The sequence below is a fragment of the Vigna radiata genome, chromosome 8, assembly GCF_000741045.1.
Source record: "Vigna radiata var. radiata cultivar VC1973A chromosome 8, Vradiata_ver6, whole genome shotgun sequence".
NCBI lineage: Eukaryota > Viridiplantae > Streptophyta > Magnoliopsida > Fabales > Fabaceae > Vigna > Vigna radiata.
Window position 1 is genome coordinate 23,721,802 of NC_028358.1, and position 9,371 is coordinate 23,731,172.

Here is a 9,371-nt window from a genome sequence, read left to right on the forward strand (position 1 = left end):
ACAGGAAAACATTAGAGGGGTGTTGAATAGTGTTTTCAAAACTCTTTCACAAAATAACGCTTGTCAACTGTAGTAGGGGTTAGACTATTTGATATAGTTGTTAGACGATTGTATTTTCAATGAAGCTTTTTAGGAAAACGATTCAAATAAAGAGATAATAACACATGTGTTTTAATACTACTTCACTGAACTTGAGCTATGTCTAGTCTCGATCAAGAACTCTTGCGAGGTTCCACTAATCTTATCCAAGATTACAACTAAGTTTAACCCACTCTTGGTTGCAAGTATTATTCCTACTCTTGGTACCCTAGTCAATTCTGACTAGTTCGGGTATATTAAATTACTCTTAGTTCCCATAGTCAATCCTGACTAGTCCAAGTATTCTAACCATTCCTAGTTCAACCCTAGTCAATTTTACCTAGTCCAAGTTTACCCACTCCTAGTTGTCGAGGATTATAACTTCTCTTAGCTAGGTTGAGCTAAAACTATAATAGATGCCATAGATATGGCTAGAATGGTGAGATGGTGAAAACTTTGGTGGGAGAAAAGGCTAAGGCTCTCGGCCAAGGTGATATAAGATGGAAAAGAGTGGTGTTTGATGATTCTCAAAGAGAGATTAAGCCAACTCTATGAGGCATTAAACGTAATCGAAACGTATATAGAATATAGTGCGTTAGGATAAATGTTAGTCATCTTATTAAGCATTATGCTAGCTCAAACTTGCACTCAACGATAAAAACTTCGGACAGAATATCTATACTCTATAGTGTCTAATCTAAATAACATATGCATTATCTTATGATAAAGCATCTAAGCACTAACCTTGCTCAAACATAGACGTAAGTTTATGTAAATACTTTTATAAGACAAGCATCTAAAGAATATTTCATCTACACCTTCTAAGTTAACTTGATAATAAACGATGCATTAATTAAAAGATGTTCACATATGCAAATATTTACGTTTTACGATCATCAACGAATAAAACATTTAATGTTGTACGGAAAAGTGTTTTTGTGCTTGAATACTTTGCTATCTTTGTTTGTGCAGGAAATGAGAACACCCAACTTAACTCAGAAGTTCTGCATAAAGGATAGAAAGACATTGAGAGATAAGAAAACATGCTTAGAATGCTTCATCAAAGCTTCTTGCCCAAGAAGATTGTACAAGTTGTTTATATGAAAAAGCTTTGCTACTCTACAACGTAGACCTATGTCTGATCAAGCTAGCAAAAAAGTCTATGAAGCCTATCTCAATATCTACTCAATATCTAACGGTCATCTAGCAAAGATTAACTAAAGAGAAGATAGAGTTGGAAAAAGCATAAGAGAGAAGAGGTGAAAAATAAAAAGAAGAGGGAAAAATGAAGAGAGAGTATGTTCAAGAATGACCATAAAATATTAACTCTACTCTACCCAGTGCATATATTGTTTGATGCTCTTCAACCTAAGAAAAATGGTGAAGATATGAGAGAATGGATGAAAACATGCTTTATCAAGAGCGAATGAGAAGAGTGATGAGCAAGATGAAGTACTTGAAAAACACTAGAAAGGGCTAGACGAAAGCTCAACAAAAGTGGACAACACCACTCATCTTCAAATGATAGGTTCACTTTTGTATCTCTCTGCGTCTAGACCTAACATAATATTTAACATCTGTCTATGTGCAAGATTTTAGTCAGATTCTAGAGAAACCTATCTTAATGTTGTTAAGGGTATTTTTCATTATCTAATAAGAACAACCAATCTCGGCCTATGCTATAAAGGAAGCGAAAACTTAAAATTAGAAGGCTATTGTGATGCTAACTATGTTGGAGACAAAGTAGAGCGCAAAAACACAAGTGGAGGCTACCATTTCATCGGAGAAACCATGTCTCATGGTTAAGCAAGAAACAGAACACAATTGCATTATCAACTGCAGAAGCAGAATATATATTTGCCCTCACTATTGCTCATAATTGCTTTGGATCAAGAATAAACTAAAATACTACAACTACTTTGAAGGTTAGGTCCCTATCTATTGTGATAATAATGCTGCAATTAATTTATCTAAGAATCCTACATTGCACTCACGCGTAAAGCATATTGAGGTCAAACATAATTTCAAACGTGATCATGTTAACAAGGGAACTATGGATTTGCAATATGTAAACACAGAGAATCAACTAATTGTCATATTCACTAAACCATTAGTTAAAGATAAACTTTATCGTCTAATCACCTTTCTTGGTATGAGAACCATTGATTAAATTTAACTCAACATGTTTAGTGTACTTAAATAGCATCTAGAGACAAACGTCAAAGACTCATCATCTAAATGATGTCATATATAACATCATCTAAGACAAATCGTCTACAAGACAACTTCATACATGCATAAGTTGTGTCCAATACTTAACTCATCTCGAGAAATTGTATAGGATTTCCAATATCTCCAAATGACAGGTCACCAGATTTCAAAATCTAAATCTTTTCCTAAATCCTCTCATCATCTTTTGTGTGTCAATCAAGCCATTACTTCTTAATATCAACCCTCTCTCTCTTCCTCAAGAAGACAAAATCTCTGACTCTGTCATTCTTTCAATAATTATCCGCTGCACTAGCGCTGCATTCCAAAATATCTCGATCTTTGAGAGATACAATATCTCTTTCCAAATTCAAGCAATACAAAGTGCATTAAATGGAAAAGATAAATCACAATCGACCATGGCTAACAATCCACTCTATTTAAAGTCGACTCTACTCCTTACATTCCCAACTCATTCACTCCTCTGAAAATCCTAAGCTCTCACTCTCACTTCTCTCAAATGCTCTCTCTAACTCTTGAGTTCTTAAACTCTCTGTTAGAAATAAGAAGCCTTATATCTTAGTCCAAGAGGGAGAGTGAATTGGATTTAACCCTTTTTCGAAAATCTTTTTCAAATCTTTAAAGAGTTATTCAAAACTTGAAATCAATAACCAAAGATTAAATGAATCAACTATGTAAAGAAAATGTAAAAGAAAGATCAAAGAACACCAAGGTTTTTATTGATTCAGCTTATCAAAAGCCTACATTCAGTCCTCTCGCAACAACCTGAGTTGAGAGGCTTTCCACTAAATCAAATTTAAGTTAAGAAAACAACAAGACTCTCAATGTCTATCCTCACCACTCTCAAATCAGATTATTACACAAATAAGGGAGGAAAACACTCACTCTCACCCAATATAGGAGATGAAAACCTTCAATCTCTAACTTGGCCTACTCGCAAAGGTACTACACAATGTAGAAACAATGATACACTTATCAGAACACATTCTTCAAGTGTAGATTTATAATAACAGTGAAGCCCACTTGATCTTAAATGAATTTTTGAATGTATGATCACCAATGAAGCGTGAAATCCTCCAAGAATTGTTCTTGAGAGACCCTGTACACAAAACTCAGAAAGTGTGTCATTATTTAAAAATTAAAGTGTTAATGAAACAGGTCTCCAGTCAGGTTTATATAGAAAATTCAAATCCTGACGTAGTTTAATCGATTATATTATCAGCATAATCTATTATGCTTTTACCTTTGTTTTAAAATATTATAACACATGTATAATCTATTATTTCAACACTTATGCCTATAACTATTTCTTTTGACAGACTTAACATATTAGGCTATCTGTGTAATGGATTAGACCTTGCATTCAATTTTAATTGATTATTGAACTTATATAATCGATTATATTGCCACTTAACCTAGTTAGTCATCCATTTGCCTTTCTTAACAGATTATGTTACTTATATAACAAATTATGTAACTTATGTAATCGATTATAACAAAGTTATTTTCTCCAGTTTAACTTTCTAAGTGTCCTGGCTTATTCTAATAGATTATACCATTTATGTAATCAATTATAATTACTAGAAACTAAACTATTAATCTGTTTTAAGCTTATTTCACTAACCATGAATGGATTAAAAAAATCTAACACTAACATGTTAATGATTTAAACATTTGTTATGTGATAACGGTTTAAAACACTGTTATTTGTGATGTGAGCGATACTAAAAGCACTCTTTTTCACTTAGAAACTTGCTTAGACTCATACTTTTTCAATAAATTGTGTGAATAAGAGAGTTGAAGTTGATTTCAATGATTTTATGGCTAATTCCCTTTGTTTTGACAAAGATTGAAGTAACATTGGAATCAGAGATGAAGAGCCAAGAAGATGGAGCTCAAAACTAAAAAAGCACCAGAAGAAGGAACAGCACGAAGCCCGGGCGCCCTGAATCGAAGCTTGAACGAGGAAAATCGACGTCCGTTTCCCGGGTGCCCTCCTTGGCCGCTTAGGCCGTGGGGTCTCAAAGCTTAGGCGGCCAACCTGAAGGCCCGGGCCTTACATGAGGTGTTTTCACCGCCCGGGCGGTCTCCTTAGGCGCCTGAGCGTCGACTTTTCGTGGATCAGGCCCTGTTTCTGCTCTGTTTTGAATCTATTAGACGAGGCCCTGTTTTTGCGTGTTTTTGAACTTATTTAAAGGACCCTAGGGCTCTAGGTTTTGTATCTCTGGCAGAGAAGAGCATAACAATACACTCTTTTCCCAATTCTTATGCTTTCTCATTCTCATTCTCTTCCATTGTTCATAGAGTTCCCCCATATCTATGGGGAACTAATTTCTATTTGTTGTTGGGGGATGATGTAACCTTGTAAACTCTCATGTATTTGAATTGATTCTTATTTCCATATGCTTTTTCATTAATTGTTAGAGTAATTCATCTGTTTCAATGCTTGTCGTGTTTAACTCATTCATTAGCATGATTTATGAATTGCATTAGTGGCGGGAGGTTCCTTACAATTCAGGTTCTTGTTGAATTACTCCCAAGAGTAATATTGCTCAGCGATGAGGGTAGGAGTCTTGGTCGTCTTAATCTTTTGATCTTCACATCTTATTACCAGGAATGTTAGGAATTGTATGAACTGGTAATTTGGAACAGGCTTATTCACCGAGGGATCGGGTTTTGGTAATTTAGTGAGTGATGTTGGCATTAATGCATAAAGAAGAATTCTTATATACATGAGTGGGAACTTGATGAAATCTAACCCCAACAACATACCCATCTCATATTAATCAACATTCGTTCATATATGTGCTCCTTTGCTATTAATCAATTGCATTCATATTTTATTTTATGTTTTTGAATCCAAACCCAATGATCCCTTTTTATTTTATTTAAGTCTTAATTAATCTTGCTATCACAAGACTATTTAGCGCCTAGAGTCCTTTGGGATACGATATTTGGTCTTACCATTTTATATTACTTGTGTGACTCAGTACACTTACCAATTTGCCCCCAACAAGTTTTTGGCGTCGTTGCCGGGGACTCACGATTTAAGCTACTCTGTTTGTGTGATTCTTGATTAACTTTTACTTTATTTTTGTTTTTGTTTTTATTTTTTTCTTCCTATTTTTAATTTTGTTTTTATTTTTAATTTGTGTTCTATTCTTTTTATTTTTGTTTTTGTGCTAGTAGTGTTTTCTAGGATTTTTTGTTTAGTTTGTGCAGGATGCAATTCTACGAAGGTAACTTCAACCACTGGTGGGAACCTCACTCAAGCATGAATCAAAGCCAATTTGTGCAAGCTAGTGGACTATTTACTAGACTACCATAAGCCAACAATACTACAAAGCTTGAGGAGGCTCTCAAGCAGTTCAAGCAGGAATCTATCTTAATTCGGGAAAGCACTCAAGCAACATCTAAAAGGATGGAGGCGCATTGTAGGTTCATAATACAGAAGCTGGATTATATCAAGGACAACATGAACCCTAGAGAGGAATGCAAGGATGTTGTCCACAAAAGTGACGAGGTTTTAGATGAGAAAAAAGTAGATGAAGAAAAGGAAGAAAGGCTGAGAGAAAAAGAAAAAGAGGAAAAGAGAGAGGATGAGAGAAAAATAGATAGAGAAGAAAAAGAAAGGTTGAGTGGAAAACAAAAAGATGAAGTAGAAGAGATAAAAAGTGAGGTTGAGAGAAAAGAAGAAGGAAAGAATATGGAAGAAGAAAGAAAAGAGAAGAAAAAGAAAAAGAGGAAAAGAGAGAGGATGAGAGAAAAATAGAGAGCGAAGAAGAAGAAAGATTGAGTGAAAAACAAAAAGATGAAGTAAAAGAGATAAAAAGTGAGGTTGAGAGAAAAGAAGAAGGAAAGAATGTGGAAGAAGAAAGAAAAGAAGAAGAAGAGGTTGAGAGAGAAAAGGAAAAGGTTAAAAAATTTCCTCTTTACCCCAAGGAGTCTTTTAAGGAAGAAAAGAAAAATGCAGAAAAGGAGGGATGAAAGAAAAAAAGAAGAAACATGTGAAAAACCTCTGCCTCACCCAAAGAATCATCATAGAAAGAAGAAGGCGAAACAGTTCAAGCGTTTCATGGGAGTCTTCAAGAAATTGGAGATTAAAATTTCTGTGATTGGAACACTGCAGCAATTTCCTGGTTATATTAAAATCCTTAAGAAATTCAACAAAAAGAAAAGAGGTGCCCAGGAAAAGGAAGCAATTAAGGCACCGGGCAGCTACATGTGATCAAGTGTCTACTGAAGGAGACTCTACTAATTAAACTTATTGGGTTAAGCTAGTGACGTTAAAGAAGCGCTTGCTGGGAGGCAACCCAGTTTCTAATTTTTTTGTTTTTTTTAGTTGTGTGGTGTGGATTTGATTTTTGTTTTGCAGCTATGACAACATCTACTGAAGGATTCTAAAAGGATTCAAATATCAGCATCTACTGATGGATGCTGAGAAAGACTAGGTCAAGCTAGTGACGTTAAAGAAGCTCTTGTTGGGAGGCAACCCAGTTTTCTGCACTTTTCTTTTTAAATTTAATTTTTGTTTTTGTTTTTGTTTTGTTTTATTGTGCTCTGCTTGAATGTGTTGAACTGCTTTATTCAACTGTTCTTGTTTTGTGATGAGTATTGCTTTGTGAGATTCTGGGGTACTGATTGATGTTGAGATGATGCATGATGTGATATAGGTGATGACTCACACTGTGTGGAATAGGTGCTTGAGATAGAATTTGATAGAGATACTGAGCAGTGTGTTTTTCTGAATTCTGTGACTTGTGAGTTTACCTGTGTGAGTTTGTGGCTTCAGAGTTGTTTGTAAATAATTGCTATTACTTTGAAAGCACGAATGATTTTGCCCAAATTTTCTGTGATTGAACTACTTGCTTGCCGTTTCCATATGATCAAGGCAATCTTTTGTTAACCCTTATTCTTTCAGCCTTCACAAAATTTTTGCTCATTGAAAAGAGAATAATTTGTTCTAACCTTTGAACCTTGACCTTATGCATGTTTTGAAAAGCCATTTTGAAAATCTTTACCTTCGGTTAAGTTGAGAACATTTGATGAGGTACTGATAAAGGTTCAAGTTTGGGGTAGCTAGGTAGCAACCCACTTCTTTGAGTAGTGAGCGATTGAAAAACAAAAGCAAGAGAAAGGCAAAAGAAAAGAAAAGAAAAAATGAAAAGAAAAGGAAAAAAAGCTCACTGCAAGGGAAAGCTGGGAAAAAGAAAGAGAGTTTGTGCTTAAAAGATAAATTCATAAATGTCTCTCTTAACTCAAGGAATTTTGTTGACTAGAAAAACCAATTTCCTTCTTAGCCCAGCCAAGCTACAAGCCATGAAAAACCCTTGTGATGATGACTTGCTTGTGAGTATGTTTGATTATGCTTAAATGAAAGACAAAATTAATTTGTGTGACATTGTGATAGTAGAGTGAAAGACACCAACACCTCACTACACACTTTTGAGTGCATGAGTGATACACTTCTGAGTGCTTGAGTCAAACACCTTCCTCGGTGAGGAGTAGTTCTTTGAATTTCTGATTGCATCTTTGCTTGGTTGATTGATCATTCTTAAGGATAACACCTTTTGAAAGTGTATGAGCATCACATGGATTTTGATTGAATTAAGGCATCTACACATCTTGACTGAGATCTTTATGTTGAATTGATAAAAGTGATTTCTTGCCTTGGAAAGAAATTTTTTTGAAAACTATTGAGTCATTGTAGTGATTGTTCTGAAAAGCTAAGTTACATTCTGTTTTGCTTGAGGACAAGAAAAGTTCTAAGTTTGGGATTGTGATAACGGTTTAAAACACTGTTATTTGTGATGTGATTTTGATACTAAAAGCACTCTTTTTCACTTACAAAACTTGCTTGCACTCATACTTTTTCAATAAATTGTGTGAATAAGAGAGTTGAGGTTGATTTCAATGATTTTATGACTAATTCCCTTTGTTTTGGGAGAGATTGAAGTAATATTGGAACCAGAGATGAAGAGCCAAGAAGATGGAGCTCAAAAGGGCCTAAAAAAGCACCAGAAGGAGGGATAGCACGAAGCCCGGGCGCCCTGAACCGAAGCTTGAGCAAGGAAAATCGACGTCCGTCGTCCGAGCGCCCTCCCTGACCATCTGGGCGGCATGGTCTCGTAGCTTGGGCAGCGAACCTGAAAGCCCGAGCCTTACATGAGGTCTTTTCACCGCCCAAGCGGTCTCCTTGGGTGCCTGAGCGTCGACTTTTCGTGGATCAAGCCCTGTTTCTACTCTGTTTCGACTCTATTGGACCGGGCCCTGTTTTTGCGCTTTTCTGACCTTATTTAAAGGACCATAGGGCTCTAGGTTTTGTATCTCTGGTAGAGAAGAGCATAACAATCCACTCTTTTCACAATTCTTAGGCTTTTGATGAAGGTTGAAAAACAGTTATTTTCATATGTCAATTTGGACCAAATTACACCCTTTACTACTCGGAATGAGCTTAGAATCAAGCAAAACTCAATAAATGAGTCTGGAGAGAGTCAAAAACTGTTTTTAGCGATTTTATGCTTGTTTTGCATTGTTTTGTAGCATTTTTTAGAAAGTGAAGAATGGAGTTGAAGATGAAGGTCTTAGACTCAAGAAAAGGAAAGAAAGGTTGAAGATCAAACGGTTGCAGTGTAGAAAAGTCAACCAGAATGCAGAAAAGTCAACAGTCAACCAGTCAACCAGAAAAGTCAACAGTCAACCAGGAAAAGTCAACCAGTCAACCAGAAAAGGTTGACCGGAGCGCCGGGCGGCTGTTTTTGGCGCCAGGCGGTTCTGAGGCTTATGGGAAACCGCCGGGCGGCCATTTTTGGCGCCGGGTGGTTCTATGATGGGCTTGGGCTTGAATTTTGTTACTTTTCTTGGTTATAAATACCCCTATTTCGAGTTCAGAGTCATTCTTTTGACAGGGGAGAACGGCCAAACCTAATTTCGCTCTCTGGAGAGGACCTCTTGGATGCTTAGGCTCCTTTTCATCTTTTCTAGGGTTTGCTTTTCCATTCTTCTTCCATTTTTCATCTAGTTTCACCATGTCTATGGTGAACTAAACCCTATTGTTGTTGGGG